The sequence below is a fragment of the Notolabrus celidotus genome, chromosome 14 (assembly GCF_009762535.1).
Source record: "Notolabrus celidotus isolate fNotCel1 chromosome 14, fNotCel1.pri, whole genome shotgun sequence".
Lineage (NCBI taxonomy): Eukaryota > Metazoa > Chordata > Actinopteri > Labriformes > Labridae > Notolabrus > Notolabrus celidotus.
Genome location: NC_048285.1, coordinates 16,193,887 through 16,214,610, shown reverse-complemented (window position 1 = coordinate 16,214,610; position 20,724 = coordinate 16,193,887).

Sequence of the window (20,724 nt, the reverse complement as noted above, 5' to 3'; positions counted from 1 at the left end):
TAGGTGTTTGCTTGACTCCAGGGCTCTTCTTCATAAGATCTTTGAAAGATTAAAACACTCCTGCGTAGAAGAGCAGAAGTACCTCTTTCTTGACTTAGTCTGTTTTAAACTGTCAAATAAAGTGTTTATACAAGCGCCTCCACTACAGTACCTGTGCAGTGCAGCACAGTAATATAACATGTCACTTTGACAGGTACTGAGTGAATTAAAAACATCCTCTCTACTGAGAACCCTGTCTGAGAGGGAAACCCCCGCCAGATGTACTACAACCTCACTTTGCACGCATGATCAAACAGCTACATCTGGGTGCTGAGGGCTTTTCTGCTCATCCCTGCAGATGCTAAATGATATCGTTAACATTTTAATGCAGGAGACATTTACACACGGGCTTGCGCAATTACACCTCTGATTCAGTGGAATCCAGACAGACACAGTGTGATCGGTAATTAGATTTTACATTGGGTGAAACAGCTCGCACACACATACTCACACACACACCAGTCGCCAAAGCCTGCTCCTAATTAGAGAGCTAGACAGGCTTGAGGAGTTGGGTACAGTAGAGTAGCCCTCATTATGGTGAGGATGTATGAACTAGGGGATATCTATTATGATCACACATCAGGGCATCCATTACCCAACATTAGCAGCTCTTTCAACTGGAATCACACACAGAGTTCAGAATGTAACCAAACAAACCCTCTTATAACACTCACAAGTGAGCAAGAGTTAAGTGGATTCGACCCGTTATATATATTATAGCAAGACGGGACAAGATGATCACTTGACTGTACCCTGTGTTTTCATGGGGTTCTTTAATTAATCCATGAGCTTTTCTCCTGCATCTGAAACCAAACTTTAATTTAGAATCAGTTAACAGTCTAATGGCTATGAGTGCAGTGCATGATTGGTCAGGTGTCAGTTCAGAGACTATGAACTGCCTCGGTGACCTCTGATCAGCTGCTGATCTTTGGACGTATTAACTCATACTTTGGAATCACCTCACATCCCCTACAAATGGGGCTCTCATTAGTGCACTCCTTTATCGCCTTCCTTTGGATTTATTGCCATGCAAAAACCTGGTTCCCCAGTTCTACTCACAGCCAAGTTCAATTTATCTATCCAGCCTGATCCCTGTAGCATTTTCATCTAGTGTTTCAGGTTTCTTATAATGGTGGGTCATGTAAAATTGGCAGGCTAACTGATGTTGGCAGCTATTTACTGTACTGAAAGTTACACTGGGAGGATGCTTTGGAAGAGCCTCCTTATTTCAAAGTGGATCTGCCTTTGGCCTGAGAAATGTCAGATAATTGAGATCAAAATTTGATTGTGTGATCCACTGACCTCTGTGTAAAAATGTTCAGTTATTAAAAAGTTGGTGATAAGTCCTATAAAGTCATGAGCATCAGGTTAAGCTGTGTTTTAACGTAGACTAATCATCTCAATGTTCATGGAGACCGAGCAAGAAGCCTTGCCTCGTTATAGCTTTTGGATGCGAATTAGAATAGGCCAGTTAAGCTTGCTGTGGTTTTGCCGAGAGGTTGCTTTGAGGGCAAGATATTTATTATGATTCCTCTCTAAATTTATGGATTCTACTTTGATAAGCCTATCAAATGGCAAAAGAATAAAGCCTTTGATAGAAAACAAGAAATAAGTGTTACTCTACGCTGTTAGTGTGTCAGAGTTAGCTCTTTTTTAACAATCGAAAAATGCCTCAGGGATGCATTTGTCTTTTGCTTTTGTTTAAAATAGCCAGCAATGATGAATCAATTGAAATGTATCTTTCATATGCAATCAAACTGCGTCATTTGGCATTGGTTGGTATCTATTATCATGAGTTAAGATGACATTAGTATAGTTAAATTGAAAAGAACCTTGGACACCCATAAATGAGTGACAACAGACATATTATTGAAACAGGATGTGATTTGATTTGGATCAAGGTGGTCTTGGTCAGTTGCCTTTGCAACGACAGCCAAAATAACAACTAAATTTCCCGAATCGTCCACCTCGTAATCCACTTTTTCCTTGGTCTGCCATTTTGTAGTGGTGTCTGACTCGTCTTGGAAGCATTTTTATACCCAGAATACAAAAACAAGCCCACTATGCAATGCAGACAAAGAGTAAACAAGTTCTTACCAACAGTAACCCTAAATTCTGAATGATCTGAAGTGTCTGATATTGTTTTTGTCATCAGACACCATATAGTTTTCTACCCCATATAGTGAGAAGTGAATGAGTGAACGTTTTCGGACGCAGCCCCAGACACCCATTAAGGAGGTTACCATAGAGACAGGCCAGTGAGCATGTGATAGGCCTAACTCTGAAACAGCAAGAATTGTCTACAATCCAATCGCTGCGCCGGCTTCTATCTACAAGGTCATTCATTCATTCTGACAACGCCTGCTCAGCCGATGAACACCTCATTTTCATGATAATCAACAAAACATCCAACCGCGGAGGACAAAGTCTTGTAGCAGGGCTCCTGTACACACAGTGATGGAGAAATCAAATAAAATGGCAACTGAAAAAGCCAGTGATAAAGCACCATGATTGCAGCGAAAATGACGAACACAAAAAGTGTAATGTCTGCACTCAGCACCATCGACACTTTAATCCCTATCAGTTGTTGGCCACAGGCCTCCTCAATAATCCCTCATGCAATAATCGGACACAATCTTGCATGGCAGTTGATCTAATGTCAGAGACAGATGATTATGATTAATGAGGATTCCTTATTGTTTCTTTATGAGTTTCAGTGCAAGCTGGGCTGTGGGAGATACCATTTTATATGGAGTCAATGTCAATAAACGGTACGGACTGAGGGTTGCTTCCATACTGAAAAAGCGACGACACAATAACAAAATCCATTTTGAAGCCTTATTTTATCACCCCAGCCAGAGGGGAAAATCCATTTTGGGGGCGCACAATCAAATCTTAGCCTTTTCGTGTGGTTAAATGTATTCATACCTGTAAATCCACCTCTTTTCAAATTTTGGCTTCGTGATTTTGTTTTTTCTTGACCCTTTCATATAAATGCAGACAAGAGCAAGCTTGATTTTGTTTCAATATGTGAACAATCCCCATCTTATCCCCCTCATGTGTTTTCTCATAAACATGTTTCCATTTTCTTTCCTTTCCCTCCCCGTCTTCGATTCTTCCTTTTTCTTCCCCTGTTTTTCGCACACACCCAGTCAGCCATAATCCCTCCCTGTAGAAGGGACTCTGGCCAATAAGTGAATGCAATAAACAGTATCAATTTTCTGCTATTGATTATTGATACACTATATGAGCACACAAATATGCATGCTGCATGCGTGTTTGCAATGGTGCACATGTACTAGAGCAAATCTAAATGTGTACAAATAAGAAAAATCACAGGCAAGGCGCACAACCAAATCTTGGTGTTTGAATACACCATTTGAATGGAGAATGAGACTTGGGTTGATTTGAAAGGAAAATGTATTCCACATTTATTGTGCGTTTGTAAACTACTTCTGGATTGCCCAGAGATGTGACCTCTTTGGAATTTGCCTCATCAACTAAAATAAAGTTTCATTTTTAAGAATGAGTAATATCGTATGAACCAAGTGTGCTTATCTCCTCTCAACAAACTGCATTTGGAGATAATCCCCATAAAACTGAATTTAAATTTCATCCAAAAGCGGTATATAGATGCTGGTATAAATCTGACAGAGGCATAAACAATTTCATATTCTGCATTAAATCTGTTTAAATTCGAACATAGATAAATGATTCTCTGAATGAATAAAATAAACACATTTATGCATTATATTCTTTTGTTCAATTTTGACTTAAAAATATGCTCACTGTTAGGGAGGGGGGAAGGGGTTAAACCAAATGTCCATTATATCAAATACGTCACTTATTACTAAGGGCCACAGTGGAACATGGCTGTGACAGAAAAAGTGTCATTAGGCAGCACATAAAACAGAATGAATCACATAAATTGGATGTAAATTAAAATAATTAAAACGTAAAACAATACAATCCTATCTAAGCAACAGAATCAATAAATTAATTAAACAGAGGCCCAAACCAACATTATTTATCCTGTTTTTTCATCAAGCTCACTGTGTATGTGAAGGCCAGAAATGTGTATAATGGTTGGCAGTAGAGCTTGAAGGATTTAAAACGCAATTCATGCCTCTCCCGCCTCTCCCTCTATCAAGGGTGTCAGCCTTTTGACAAGCATATAAAATCCATTTCATGTGGGTCACAGGTGACCCCCATCCTCCCTCTCCAGTCACTTGGCTGTCTACTACTCATTTGCCTTTTGCAATAGGTAATGAGCACTAATAAAAAATTAAAAGAAAAACAACATCCAAAATTGGAGTCAGTGAAACTTACCATTCAAGATGCACTGGAAAAAGATAAAAGCCAATATCCACATGCCCTGCTCCGTTCAATCCCCCCAAGCTATGCTTTCTCTTCTTCCTCCGACCGGTGCCTCCCTGGGTCTCTCTTCTGTGTGCTTGGGGTAAGGTTAAACATTTGCCACTGAGCAAACCGGTCCGAGTCTACACTTTTAATATATCCTTTATACTTTTTCGTTTCACTGTTATTTTTCCCCGAGCCCTGTCTTAGCGCTGGGATCATAAATGAGCCTCTGTGATTGTCTTGGGGAGAGCTGTGCTCAGACTCTCTTCTTCTCCTCCGCGTCTTGCTGCTTCTCCCTGTTATTCAAAAGGATGCTGAAGGGGTAAAGCCAGCCCAGGTGTGTGTGATGCTGAGTCAGAGCCGGGTAAGAGCGGATCCTTAAACAAAAATGAACGCAAAAAAGAATTTGACTGAACTAAATCTTAAATGTCAGAAGCTCCGATTTTGTAAAGAAAATAGTGACTGACGGATCATCCTTGAGGAGGAAAAAAAAGAAAAATTAGAAATTAAAAACAACTAAAGAGCAAAGAAGCCAAAAGGGAGGAGAGAGTGACAGAATAAGAATGAAAAACAGTTGTTTTTTTTCAGGGACTCCAAAGTCAGATCATCTTCATCGCCTCTGTGCGTCCAGCAAGAGGCGAGCAAGCGCATCTTCCCCGCTGCCGCTCTCTAATCGCACCACACTGACTCTCTGAGCATTACACAGAGTAACCCTCTCCCTGCCCCTGCAGACGCTTTAATTCCTCATTGCCTTAAAGGAGCAGAGGCGGCTACCGGTTTGTCCTGAGGGCAAAATACTACTGGAGGTGAGAGTGTGAAAGCACACTGTGAGCAGAGCAATTTGCATTAAGGAAATGAGCTGCACCTGACGCACCGAAGCACCTAGGATAACATTTTTACGCACGGAGATGTGCCGGCTCAGACAGAAAGCGCTGTCTGATGTTGTGCAGGTGCACTCAGTATTCAACATTATGGACCAGATCTGGCTTGAAGTAAGTCAGTAGGGTATTTTTTCCACTAGAAGGAGCAGAGCAGAGGTCCCTATAGGGATGAGAGTACAAGGACATCCAATGACGCATATTATTTATTTATTAAATTAACTGTAAGAATAACAAAATTGTTTGAATGAATCACACTTTAAAAAATATTACATTTATTTAACAACAGTGCAAAGAGGAAATAGAAAAGCAATTTAGCATTTTGTCAGTGGTTCCAGAAAAAAACAGGGTTTGCCAAAGCATCCCCCTCCCCAAAGGCGCGCAGACACACCCACATCCACACCAGCACACACACAAACACGCTTTCTACCGCCTCCCTCGACCCCATAATCCACCCACCACCACCACCACCACCACTCCATTTTAATGCCTGCCTTGAGGTCAAGGGTGTAGCCGTTGTAGGCAGCAGGAGCCTGTGGGCCTGTCCACAGAGCTGGGTTATACTGAATGTGATATAACCAGTAGGGCTGGTCTGCATCTCATTCTCTCTTCCACATGACAGAATATATTGAATGTGAAATCCTGTTTATTTACCCCAGGATACCCATTTTCTGTTCTTATATCTTGTCTGCCCTCAATTTATCCCTGCCTGTACGAAAGTATATATATGTTTGTATGAAGGAAATAATTAGTCTAATCTCTGTGTCCAGATAGATGGAGGCATGACTCTAGCTTTCCTGTATCTAAGAGCGAGTGTTTTGATCAGCCTGTACTTTCCTGTTGACTAGTCTTTATATGTTTGTCTACAGTGCCTGTCCACTTGTCTGCTTGTGTTCACTCCTGTGCAGCAGACAAACACGAACGCTGCTCTGCCTTTGCTTAAGTCTGTACAAGTGTACCAGAACAAACTGTACTAGCTCACCTTAGAATGACTTCAAATGCCCTGTCTTTCTTCACTTCTGTGTCGTATTCAGCAGGTCCCGATTACTTTCATCACTGTTGTCCTTTTTTAACACTGTTATAACAAACTTAATGTTTGACTGGGTAAGGATCATTTTATTTATTTTTCCTAATGGGTCACAAGATAAAACCAAACAAGTTGGAGTCTCAGCACTGAGGAGAAAACATGGGTGAATCAGGGCAGTGGGTCAGAGATCCTTCCTGTCATTTAGAGTGGATTAGGAACGTCATGCTTGTGTTTGGGCTTTATATTTTTGGCATGGATGGGCAAGTTAGTTCATCAGCAGCAGCAAAGTTTAAGATATGATCATCACTAAAAAGGGATGCAATACCTACTTGAGAGGAAATGAGATCAGACCTTAGGTTTTCCTCTTGTAATATAAACATGCTGCTTTTCTGCAGTAGTGTCCTGTTTCTTTGTTTTGTTTTGTTTTGTAAAATGTCATGGTTATATTATGAATGCCATATATTTTCTGCTGCTGAGCAATTTCAGAAGGGAAAGTACAGGGCACCTCTGAGTTTTTACTTTACTTACCCTGTAAAGTTCAAGGACTGTGTGTGTTTGTGCATGATCCCAAAGGCAAATCCGACTCATGCCCAACAGGTAATCAACCATACCAGAACGAGATGTTGTTTTCGCTGGTTCTGCCTTCAGCAATGGTGAATGCTAGAATATTTTTTCTGCCACTGAAGGTGACATTAACCGCCGGCAAAGACAAACAAAAACTAAAGAGGGAAGAAAAACAGGATCCTACTTGGGCTCAAGGGATTGAGAGATGGGATCCATGGAATTAGAGGGTGCCATCTGACATTTAGGGGGAGATGAGGCATTGGTGTAATCTAGCTCAGCAAACAGGATTTCATGAGAAATTCAAACTAAAAAACTTTGTGGGTAAATGGAAATTACTTAAGAAATTTAAATTAAAGGTTATTTTGGTTTTTTTGTTTGTTTGTTTGTTTGATTGGGATATCAAAGCTAAAACAAATGGAACAATCAAGACCAGAATCATTTGAGCAGAAAATAAAAGTAATTGCTCTTTTGATCCTAGCATGCCAGGATGCATTGGCAGGATGGGACTATGCAATGTGTGTTCAATATAAACACAGTACACACACCCTACATATAAGGGAGTTGCTTGGTCTAGGCAGCACAGTTTGAGAGTGTGTTTTGAGAGCAAACAAACGTAAGATAACATCAACTCTGACCAAATGACCTCACAACACCCTAAAGACAGCAGGTGTGAATGACACTGTCGAGGCAGATGGCTATATAACATGAGTCTGGTTCTGCTCGAGGTTTTTGCCCAGCTTCAAGTCACTATTGGACCTTTTCCACTACACAGTTCCTGCCCTACTCGACTACTCGGTGTGGGTACCTTTTCCACCAGCTCGATTACCGACTCACGATTGGTGGGGTCGTCATAAACACAGCTGCATGAAACTGCGTTCACCTCATTTATAACACAACACAAACACAACAATCACAAACAATGGAGGACATGGAGGCAATGGTGTACTTGCTGCTCGGTCTGTGGCTTTTTGTCGCAGGCCGAGCGACATTTTACACATTGCGTGCAGACATTGTACAGTACTGATATTGTTTTTTAAAAATGGCGGGTTCCTGTTGGGCGTCGCACTCATAACTCTTCGGTGATGACATTCTCTGACCAATCAGTGGCCGGCAATCTGTTGACGTCACCTTTTAGTATCGGCTCAGCTCGCTTGGAACCAGAGCAGAGCCGGTACGAAAAACTGGTATCTGACAAGAGGTACCGTGCCCGTGGAAACACAACACAAACCGAGTAGAGTAGAGTCAAGTTGAGTAGAGTAGAGTTAAGACGAGCCGGTGGAAAAGGGCCATATGTCACTTTGCTATGGGCGTGCCAGACTCCAGCGGCAACAGCTACTGCTACTACTACTATCCGTCTCATCACTATCATCTCTCTATCTTAATTATCTCTACTCTTTCCAACCCCAACTTGGTCGAAGCAGTTGGCTGTCTAATATGAGTCTGGTTCTGCTCGAGGTTTCTGCCTTTTAAAAGGAAGTTTTCCTTGCCGCTGTAACTAGCTAAATGCTGCAAGGTGCAATGCTCATGGTTGATTAATTTGAGATAAGTCCTGTCAGTAAGAGGGGATGGGATCTTACCCTGTTTTGATGTTGGGTCCTTGTTAATAATTTAAAATAGAGTATGGTCAAGACCTGCTAAGTTTTTAAAAGCGTCTTGAGATAACGTTTGTGTGATTTGGCGTTATAGATAGATAGATAGATAGATAGATAGATAGATAGATAGATAGATAGATAGATAGATAGATAGATAGATAGATAGATAGATAGATAGATAGATTGATTGATTGATTGATTGATTGATTGATTGATTGACTGATAGATTGATTGACACTCAAATATGTATTACAAAGCATGATAATAAGTCAGAATGAATTCAGAATGATATTTTCTAACTCACATTAGATTCCTATGGAGTATATGTTGAGTTGGTGAGGGTAACTTAACATTGTGTCTTAAAAAGTACAGTACAGTCTGGTTCCTTAGACAGATTGAGTACCACAAACAAAAAGGAGCACTCCAGCATCAGAGCACTCCATAATGTAACCCTGGTGTTATGTGGGTGGTATAGGTATCACATTCAGCTGACCTTAGTGCTGCATACAGATCAAATGTTAGTGTTGGTGGCACACAGAGACTTCCATCCGTATGGAGAACAGGTGCTAGTGTTTATCACTTACGCCAAGTGGACAGCTGTACAACTGAACAGACTACTTGTGATGTGAAAGACAATACCTTGATTTTCACTCTGAAGACAAGAGCCTTGACCTTGTGACCAGTGCACTGAGGTATTCAAGGATTATCACCAACAGATTATACTCAGAGAAGGCACATATATTCACCAGCTGCAAAACAGCAAAACCTTACGAGGACGCCAAAACGGTCCTCTGACTGATGTTACTTATTTTTTCTCATAAGACAAAGTTGGAGCCGAACCCCTCAAAGGCTTTTAACTCCTCTGCCACTATGAAACTCATCGGTTTGGTGGAGTGTGGAGGAACACTAACACTAAAACTGCATTATTAGAGACATTGATCAGATCTGTCGGATAACAATTCAAGCCATATATTACTTGTTAATAATTCACACACCATGAAATCCAAGGAAACATTAAAAAGAATAAAAGAATGAAGTTTTGAGGTAGTAGGAATCTCATGCACACCATAGTTTGCCATGATTGTTTACTATGCTCATGACAACAGGTGATATCTGTGCAGTGAGTCAATACAAATATTTATATATTATGAAATAAGAACAGCCCAGTTAGTCCACGGTCAGGTTTTGAATATAAGTAGAGTGGATATTTGGAGGGGTTTACTGTGTGGGTAGGGGGAGGAAGCGGGTGTAGTTCATTTTAGCCCCCCGGCATGATGCCTAAACAGTGGTAAGTGAATGTGACAATGAGGCCCCTGGGCTGCTGCGCTGCAGACAGTCTTGGCCATGCATGCGTGTGTGTCTGTGGATGTGTTTGCATGCGCCACAACTGACTGTATGTGGATACAAGAAAGGAAGTAGAGCACATATGAGACAATTCATGAGTACAGCTCAACCCAAGGTCGTGACTCCTCTGACTGTTACACTCACACTGGCAGGGAATCTGTGCATGGTGTTCTTTGTTTTGCCGCCAACTTCAGCATGGATGACAAACATAAGATGATGTTTATTTATAAGAGAAGCAGCATCATAATCTGAGTATTTAAATCATCATCGGGCTGTTGATGTCTATTTCTAGTTAAATCTATTGTGAAACAAAGAAGATGTAAATCAATGGAAGTAGGCTAGTTAAATGAGGGATTTAGAGCAAGTGGATTGTGCAAATTATACTGAGACTTTGTTGTAGGGAGGTTTCTGTCATCAGTGTAATTTTGTTCCATTAGATGTTCCAACTCGGTTAAAGCAGATGGCTGTCTAATATGAGTCTGGTTCTGCTCATGGTTTCTGCCTGTTAAAAGGAAGTTTTTCCTTGCTGCCGTAACTAGCTAAATACTGCAAGGGGCAATGCTCTTGGTGATTAGATTGAGAAAAGTCCTGTCAGTAAGAGGGGACTGGAACTTATCCTGTCTTGGTGTTGGGTCTTTCTTAATAATTTAACATAGAGTACGGTCTAACCCTGCTTTGATCGTAAAAGCGTCTAGAGATAACATTTGTTGTGATTTGGCGCTATACAAATAAAGATTGATTGATTGATTGATGTGCAATTTATGGATATAATATGATCACCTCGCTACGTTAACTTTTTTGAGACATTTATCCAAAAGAAAAAGAAAACACTCAAAAATGATAAACAAGAGCAAAGTAAGACATGAGGACAGCATGAAAATGACATATACCTCATAACATTGTTTGGAGTCTAAAGTTAATATTGAAGTGAATTTGATTCTGTAGTACACTTAATTTTTAACAGTAGGTCTGTTGGATTCGGTAACAACTCACCCACTGTGTTACACAGCTTCTGTAACTTTCAGTTACTGCTACATTTTACAACTTCTTTCTCTTCATTTTTCAATCATACTCCAAAAGATCTGTGTTCAGAGACATTCATGTAAATACTGTACTCACGAAAATGTTAATGTGAATATGTCTTACAGTAATAATGGACAAAACATAAGATAGTGAAAAGAAAGGCTCTCTGACTCTAATTGCTGTAAATTGCTTTGTCAGAATCCAACAGGTGACAATGGTGTGTCATAGAAAATAACAACATGTGTATAGTAATTTATGCAGATGATGGTCCGGTTCATTTCTGTTGATCATATGGAGTTTTCACAATTAAGCCTGGACCATTTGATAATAATAACCAGTCTAAAAGTCCTTACAGTGGGTCATTAAATTCATGTTACAGTGAAATACTATTATGTGATCTATCTTGTTATTGAATGGAGATTATATACACACAGTGTGTTTCAGTAGTGAAAACAATTATATCATAAGCTGAATCAAATCAAGCGCTCCTTGTAATTTATTTCAATATATTCCAATACAGTCTCGGTCAAGGCTGAATGTGATACTACAGCCTCTGTCGTCACAAAACATGTGCAATTCTAGGATTTATAGAGTATATTTTTCCCCAGCTATGTCTTTTCTTTCATTTGACATCTTCTGCAGGGCACACAAGCACCACACATGTTCATAAACACACACGCATCCCCCCTCCCTGCCGCTCCCTGTCCCTCTGGCTGACCGTGTCCCTGGCGTGTGGGTAGACAGGCTGCGTAATCCCTCAGGATGGGGCCTCTTGTTTTGACAACTCCTGTGAAGCCCAGTGTCTCTTAAAACAAAACACAGACTGGCCTATCATCAGCAAAATGTCAGCATGGCTCACTCCTTGGTGACCCAAAGGAGGATCAGGTTGCCTTTACACTATGTGACCCATTAACTCAGAATAGAAACATTCTCAGCGCTGTAATAATGATCCCCTTTGTTTGCTAAGACAATGACAGTGATAAGAGACAAACCACTTGTAGCTCCTGATAGAAGCGTGTATAAGGTTACAAGTCTTCAGGGCAGAAGTGATGTGGCTCCTAAACACAGTTTCGGGTGGTGTACTCTTACATGCAACTGGTCCCAGTGGGATGAAAAGACTCCTGTAGGTCAGTCAGCATCAGAGCACACATGCACACTCTTTGAATTAGGACTGCTATAAAAAGGTTGAAGAAGTTCACCTGTCAAAGTAACAAATGATAAAATACACAGGAGAAGATGTGTTTCTGTGGAGGTCAGTGAAAAATGCAACTTCTTTGGAGGGCCACCCACATCAAACATACTGTGCTAGGTGACCTTGGTGGAAAAAAATAATATAAGAAAGTTAAGATCTCAAGTTTTGACATTTTTTAAAAGTCCAAAATCCTCTCTCTTGAGTCAAAAAGTTTGTCATTATGCCCAGTGTGTCCTTCTTTTCTTGCCAAAGTTAAAGAGAAGATTGGTACTAAACTCAAGTTAGCATACTAGATGCAGGGAGAGGCAATGTACACACTATACAAAACAAATCATGGTGATATATTAAGGCAAGTTGAGCTCTTTTATACTTGCCATTGATCTCAGTCAGTAGTGGGCACTGTAGACCAGTCTACCACAAGAATACAGGAAGACAGCCAATGAAGAAGAAGGCTGAATGCACAGATTCTTAATTAGAACTTTTATTTTGTCTTCATGGCTGTTTTTATGTCATTTGGTTTCAGCAAATACATTAGGTATCTGAGTATTGGTGTGAGGGATGTGTCTTATACATATACTACATAAGCATAACTTCTTTATTTAAATCTGCTAATTTCAATTTAGGCCCAGATTCCAATTACTGATTGAGGGTCTTAGAGTTAAGATGTTTCTCCATATTACTTGAATACTTCCCCACTTCAGCTCCACTCTGCAGAATGGACCATAGCACATGCACTACAGTAACCTCGCCCCGTCTCCCTCTCAATTCATGATACCAACACCCCAGCCTGCTACAGCAACCCCAGCCGGTTTCCCATTGGTTAGCCCCAAGGCACAGAGGAGCATATCTGTAGCCAACCTTGACGTGCTAAACTAGGACGCTGAAGGGGACAGAAATGGGAGGAGAGAAGAGGAGAGGCAGGAGAGCGAGAAAAAGGAGGGGTGGGGGCGTAATGAAAGGCTGCTGGAGGAGTGGCAGAAATACGGAAGTGAGGAAGGAGAGCTGCGAGGTTGATGGAAAAGAGGGTATAGAGAAAGGAGTGATGGAAAAGGGAGTGAAGGTGAGGAGTGTGAGTAAAAAGAAAGAGAAAGGAGAGAATGGGGTGGGTTTAGGTGATTTGTACTCAGGCTGCATAGACGCCTGGTCTTCATCTCCTCCATTCTCTGCTTGAAAACTGGAAAAATCAATACACCCACAGCCGAGTGTATCCCCACATGAACTGGATCATTAAAAATATATAATCTAACACCCCAACATCATTTTTCATCACTATTACTATCATCACATATATGAACAGGTAAGGATATCTGTACATCACCAGTATAGCTGTAACGATGTAATAACCCAATCAATGGCCATCTAACTATTTCAGTGCTTCAGTTAATCGGCACTCAGAGACAGGCTTGTTAACAAATACACACAGTAGAACTGAAGTAGGGCTGTTGTAATAAGAATATCTGACTTCTCAGCTTCACAACTCAATCCAACTCAGGGTCGCAGTGTTGCCTAGTAACGATGGCACACTACTGACCTTATCTATGTGGTCATAAAAATGTATGAAGAAGCCCCCCCTCCTCTCCTTCCATCCTTCTCCCTGCCTTCGTTCAGCCTATCCTGCTACCACACTGCCACCCTCACAGCCCCTTATCTCCCCTCTCAGAGCAGCATCCTGCCAGGGGGCAAGCACCCTCCACGCTCTCCTACCCCTGCCAGGGCAGCTCTGCAGTGGGTGTTATCTGCCTGCGAGCTCCCCCTCTCTTTTATTACAGACGGGGCAAGGAAGCGTAGACATTTGCCCCGTTCACAAAAACACATTGTGCTTGTGTACACTACATGTGCACAGTACATGCAGGCAACAGATACAGCACTGGTGGGCGGGTAGTGGGAGGCTGCAAGGATGCAGATTGCATGCAATGAAACTGATAGATAGCTGTTAGAACAGAGGGACACAGTCAAGCGCAAAGGAGACTCAATACCAAACGCAAGGTGAGACCAGCCTTCATGAGAATATCACTTTAGAGAGGAATTTCTACTCTTCCCACTGTGGGTGAAAATGGGCTTATTTATATTACATATATACAAAAACATTGTCTCTGTAATGAGTATCAAAAATACTCCATACCTATATTTGTGAGAGATAAGATGTATGTGATCTCTATTCACTCAGGAGTCCTATAAGAGCCAGGCTTAGCTTTTCTAATTCGCCATCACCTTGGAGATGCCCACCTTAATGAGGAAACAAACTCCAGGTGTTACACCTGAGATAACTCCTCTGGATCACTAGAGGACTGCTGCACATACTGTATACACAGCCACACCTGCTCCATCTGTCTGCCTGACAATTAACACCTTCAGGCCATAATACATCAGGATTTTTATTGCAAAGTCAAAGCAAAGATCTTCAAACTGCTGTTATGATGCTAATTTCACCATGAAGTTATTTACTTTTGCACATGAAGACAAGTCTAAACACTAAACCACAGAAACAGTCTTACCTGCCTTGTCAAAATAAACACAAGTTTTATTTTTATTGGTCCCTGCTGAACAATTATAACAATCAGCATTACAATAATGAGGATAGCTGCACACTGCCACTACTCTCCATCCCACTGCTACTGTAACATCTGCTCTGTGGCACCAAGCCCATCAGGTGGGATCCCTGGTATTTGAACAAACACAGGAGGCATATGTGTGTGTATGTAAGTGTTAGAGTAACCAGGGAGACTGGTGAGGGTATGAGTAGTAGTGCCTTGAGGCGAGGAGCAGAAGGGTGGCAGGGTTCCTGACTCCCACCGTGGCCTGCTTAGACACTAGCCTCTGTGACTCATCTACGTGTCACTGATGCTTTTCCTATGCATGAAAAAACAGATACAGATACACTGCAGGGAGGCAACTCTATCACCACGGGGGAAGTATATGTGTGAATAGCCTGTGAGACTAGCATGAGCCATCCTTAGTCATACTCCCGCCTGTCTAAGCAGTGAGAGTTGCCATGAAACTACTTGTAATTGATGCAAAAAAGAAAAAGAAAAACGAAATATATCAAAAGCAGCTGTCTTTTATACTGCTGGGAACATGCAGCGTGGTACCAGTGATGTATCCGTGCACTTGTTGTCTGGCTCTTCCCTCTTATCTTCTTCGGGCTCTCCTCATTTGGGCTGCTCTCCTGCAGCAGCAGCTGTGAATATGTACACCTTGTTAGGGAGTCGACAGTTCTGGCAGAGAGAGACAGGGAAGTACTTTGCTAGGGAGAACAGGCTAACTATGTGTCAATCTCTGCTATAACAGATACAATACAAACAAGAGATCTGAAAACCCTTAAAAGATTAATATCATGTTTTGATGAGTACAAATGAATTAATGAAGCAAGCTGCATTTATCAATTTAAATGTTTTAATGGACCAAACTAAAAGCTAATTGAGCCCAACCACTCCGCTAATATCCAGTCTACAGTACGGTAGACTGGATATTAAAATGAGATTTGTCTCAGTACCATGAAGCCGGCCTGATCATAATGACCTGGCCCTATGTAATCCCCATTTGCTGCTCATCCAGCTCCGTCATGCCTGTGCTATAATTACACTGCATTGGACATCACAGAGAAATGCTAACAGATTCAGAAAATCTGCGATCAGCATTATAGACTTAGTGATTGGGGGTGTCTGTGGGGCTGATTACCAGACCTTTGTGTGACACTGTTAAAGGCCAAGAGCTGGGGTCACTGTACAGGCAATATTACTAATTCAGTACTTCCTAATGTACAATTTCTATGCTTAGCTGAGCTGATTTTTTTTCTACCAAACCTGGGAAGATAAATGATGAAATAAAATGTTGTACATTACAATGTACATTGGATATCTTGAAGATGTATCATGAAATGAAGCACTCGCTTAGCTTAACACAAATTATCTATATAGGGAGTCACACTGGCTTATAACACATTAGTGTTTATACAACTTAAAAAACAAGATACTCATGCACATGCAATGCGTTTTCCAGTCTTAATGCCAAAGTAAACTAACTAGTCTTTTTTATTTTCTTATTTTACTCCATGAAGAAAATAAGTGTATTTTCTGTAACTATTATATCAACTTTGGTTTCTAAGATACAGGTTCCCATCATAGTAAGCAGTCATTCTTTGATTTAGATCTGTTCATGTACCACAAATATGTGTCTTTGTGGCATGAACTAAATAACAAAAAAATGTGTTTCTATTTTTCAATATTTAATTTATGCTTTTAAATCAATTTTTAAAAAGATCATGAAGTCATTATAGCTTTACAATTGTAGCCCAGTTCTGTATTGATTGCAAGATGAATCCTTTATAAGCAAAAAAACATAGCTTCACTTAATTTACTTAAAAAATAATAAGCAGCAGCATCATCACTCAATTTACGGCTAATCATTTTTATTGACTTTGACCTGCTTAAAGCTGCTGTGATGAACTTTCTGTTCGTGTCAACTTTGGCACCCCGCTGTGGAGAAAGTGATACCTGCAAAGTGATACCTGCATCTTGCAGATTTCGTCTTGTACATTTGTAAATTATGATTATACTGCTTTCAACTTACAGTCAAATAATTCACTCATTAAGAATATCTACTGAAGAAAAAGCATAAAAAGGGTTTTTCTTTGATGTGCTGTTTATCACATCGTCTGACACCTACCCCCTCGCAGCAATTTCAGACTTCAAATTGACAAAACAGAAATCACCAATACCTTTTCTTGTTTGCTTTTGTAGGTCATAAAGAGACATCACTTTTAATTTCAGTACATTTCATGACCACACAAAAACTCCTCACAGGAGCTTTAAGTTATTAGCGAGGAAGAAACAGTCTCTCACTACAGTTCCAAATTTGAATATTTGGGGTTGCTTTGTGATTAATATGAAATCCTTATCACAGCAGTATAGAAAATAATCAGTTGCTGCCAGTGGTAATTATTTACATTACTTGTGCACAATATTATCTAAATATTATCTAAATGTTCTTTTGTCATTTCTACTGTTCACTTAATCAAAAACAGAATATTGTGTCAACTAGTCGACATAAAGTTGCAATTTTCACAAAAACATGAGCAAAAATTGCATCAGTAAATAGTCTATAATCTCATTTAGCAGCAGCTTTAAATTCAGCACATGCCGCTTTTTGTTAACACAAATCTGTTCCGCTACATAGTTGTGAAAATGAGTGACCTGAAAAATAACAAAGCCTTCAGATCGGGAGCCACTGGATATCTGTAATTAGGTGGAGATGTGTGTCTGTTGTTATAAGGCAAAAGTGGGTGCATATGGGATTATGTAGAGCTCTCTTATTTTTTTTCATCATCAGCTGTAATGATCAGTGATGTCAGGATTAAGTACCAATGTCCCAGTAAAGGAGCTTTGCACTGCCAAATGTAGGACCACTGGCTCTCCCAAGCTGCCTAATTTGTTTTGAGACAGACAGACAATTTGAAGGCTACAGTGCCTGGAGATTGGATTACAGGCACAGGGGTGGTATGGAGTGCCTTGTTGTGGCCAAAAGTGGAACTGCAGGGGGGAAATGCGCAAGTGCCTTAAAAATTCTGAATCAACAGACAAAACACAGGAATATTATTAAAGTATGAGCAAGAAAAATTGTTGGTAGGAAACCAAATAAAGTTTGGCTATTTAAGTCATTGTTGATATGTCTTTGAACAATCCTCAGAGATCAATTAAAGTTGACAACAAACTTTTATTTCATGAAACTGATTATGCTTACAAATCAAAAGCTATAACTTCTACAAGAATGTTACATCGGATGTGTTTGATGTATCTGATCACACTCAATTGGATATATTTCCATCAATAATACATTTTTAGCTTATATGTCTCAGATTTCACAGGATTCTTATAGATGCATTTTATTTATACACCCGTGGATTGGACCCTTTGAAAATCCCCTTTATGCCTTCATGGGTATAACATACCAACCACTGTATTCACAGTGTTTCATTGGTAGGGGGGAACAAATACTTAATGGATCCTTGCTTCCCCCTTTGCTTTTATACTCTGAGGCCAAGGAAGTATCTCGAAGTTACAAGAAAAACAAGAATTATGCTTAAATGGGTCATTCACAAGACCCAGTGCATGACAAGAAATACACCGGAAAGAAGATTTTTTGTGGTCACAGTCATTCCCCACATTATTCAAGTTATTGTAACTACAGTGATTAACTTCAATGAGATAGTGAGACAGAGAGAGAGGGGGATAGGGTGAACATGTGACACTGTAACTGTGGACTCATGAGGATTCCAGAGCAAGACAGTGGTAGTCTCTGTGTGAAACAGGCAGCATGGAGAAGGCCTGTGACATTGATCTCGCCTTACCGCTGGGCTCTTCTTCCTCTCTCTGTGCCCTGTCAATGCAGCAAATGTGACTGACCCGGCTGAAAAAAACAAGAAACTCAAACCTTTAAGTTTCTAACACTTAAAAATAACTGTTGGCTGTTTGAGATAGCCGTAACTAATACAAGAGCTGGAATTATTACTCACACTGACTGAGAAGCACAATCTCTGACCAGCAGTTGAGGCTTGAGCAAATAATGAGCTATAGAGGCATGTGATTGCTGTGTGCATTAATGCTGATTTGGATTATTTTTGATGACTTGATCATAAGTAACTCATTTAACTGAATGTATCAGAAGAGTTTGCTCTAGGGATTAATGGGGACTGTTAAAACACATCCGTGTTGGGTTTAACTAAACAACAGTGTATAACTGTGCCTGACATCATAAAGAGCTTATGTAACTAACTGTCATTTAGTGTACAATACTCGATATTTGGAGATTTGGAGAGTCTATGTACACACATTACAACACCAAACAGCATATTAAGAGGCCTTCGAAATGACTAGTGTACAAAAGAGTGCTTCAGTCTGACATTATTGAAACATGTGAACCTGTTCCTCTGGTTTGATGGTAATACAGTAGTTCATTATCACTGTTCAGACTACAGTTAGGGTCAGAGACAAAGTTGTTAGCTAGCCTTAGCATGTTTTATTGTAAGCTGATTCATAGAGTTTCTGAAGGGCTGGCCTGTAATCATTGAGCATTTGCTATCAGGTGGAGCAGTTAGGACTTTAAAAAAGTGGACAGACACATGTACTGTGTGATGTTACAGTACAATAGTTTGTCTAGTCACCCAAAAAGAACTGTCTGCTCTGTTTAGTCTTTTTACAGACAAATTCAATGTGATCTTTCCAGGATAGCAAATAGTCACTTATTACACCCAAGAATTATGAGAAGTCACTTGCTTGATTGGTTCATTATGTATGGCAATAAGGGCTTCTTGGGAGTCGGATGTTAAACCAAATATAAGTGTCTCTGATTTCTTTGTATTAATCTCCAGAACATTATCATTCCTCCACTCAACCACTTTGTTCACAGCATGCTGATGCCGCCCCAGGTCATACTTGCAAAGATATCAGAACTGTATTATCAGAATTATCAAGACTGTACTTTGGTATAACTAGATTACAGTCATCCTTATAGGCACAGCCGAACTCACCTAACCCTGGGATTCCCAGCATGAGTTGTGATAGTGGATGAGAGGGTGTTATTGGCCTTAACAAAGTGGATTCAGTTATAAAAGAGGCATACCAAAGACTCAAATATAGATTCAGTCCCTTTTGAATCATTTTGTTCACTAAAATGCCTGCTTTTATTGTGTTGAATGCTGATGAAAAAAAGCCAGAAAGAGTGCTCTTGCGTATGTGTTTGGCTTGTCTAAATGTAGGCATAAAGACAAAGGAATTTCCTTTTCTGTGACTGAACACAATTAAAATACTACACTGCCACAACAAGACAACCAAAGACCATGGCCAAACTGAAAAATTAAAATTTCATTGAAAATGTAGTCACAGTAAGCGAATCAAAAGCTGTGACACAATGTTAATTTTTTTGACACACTTTAAAAAAGACAGACGCACACCACCAATTGTTGCTGCTCTGGTTTGTGAACAACAATCTGTGTCGCGGTGGGAAGTTGGTTGGTTAAATTCCTGAGCCATGTATCCAAAAGTCTTCAACAGCAGTATTGAGGCAATGAATTCATGGATAAATGAATGAATGAATGAATGAGTCAACAAATCAATCAATCATCTACAGAGAGATTTTTAGCGCCCTCCCTCATGAATGATTAAATGCTGTCATAAACGGAAAGAATGAGCAGTTTTTAGGGGTTTGGTCACCATTTTTAGACTATCTGCCTTTAGACCTAAAGAAAATACTTATGAGGGGAGGACACTTTTCCGATCGGAAGACCCACAACCCCAGTGTGTGTGGGACACAACGTGACATGACTTCTGAGGTCTGGTTACCCTAAACTCACTTGTGGACTGGAAACATTGTTATTATTATTATTATTATTATTATTATTATTATTATTATTATTATTATTATTATTGTTTTTTTTTTATTATTATTATTGCCGAACATATCTGTTCAATGAGTATTCAGATTCAATTCCATGTTTGTTCGTTGTTTTTTTTTTTGCTCTTGTTGTTGTTGTTGTTGTTGTCGTTGTTTTGTGTTGTTGTTGCTGTTGTTTTTTTTTGTTATGTTTGTATGTCGCTATTTGCTTATTTATCTTAACATTCTATTTTTTATCTACGTATTTACTTTATTTGATTTATGTTCGTATTCTCAATGTATTTATTATTATTATTATGTTATGCAGTCAATTTTCTA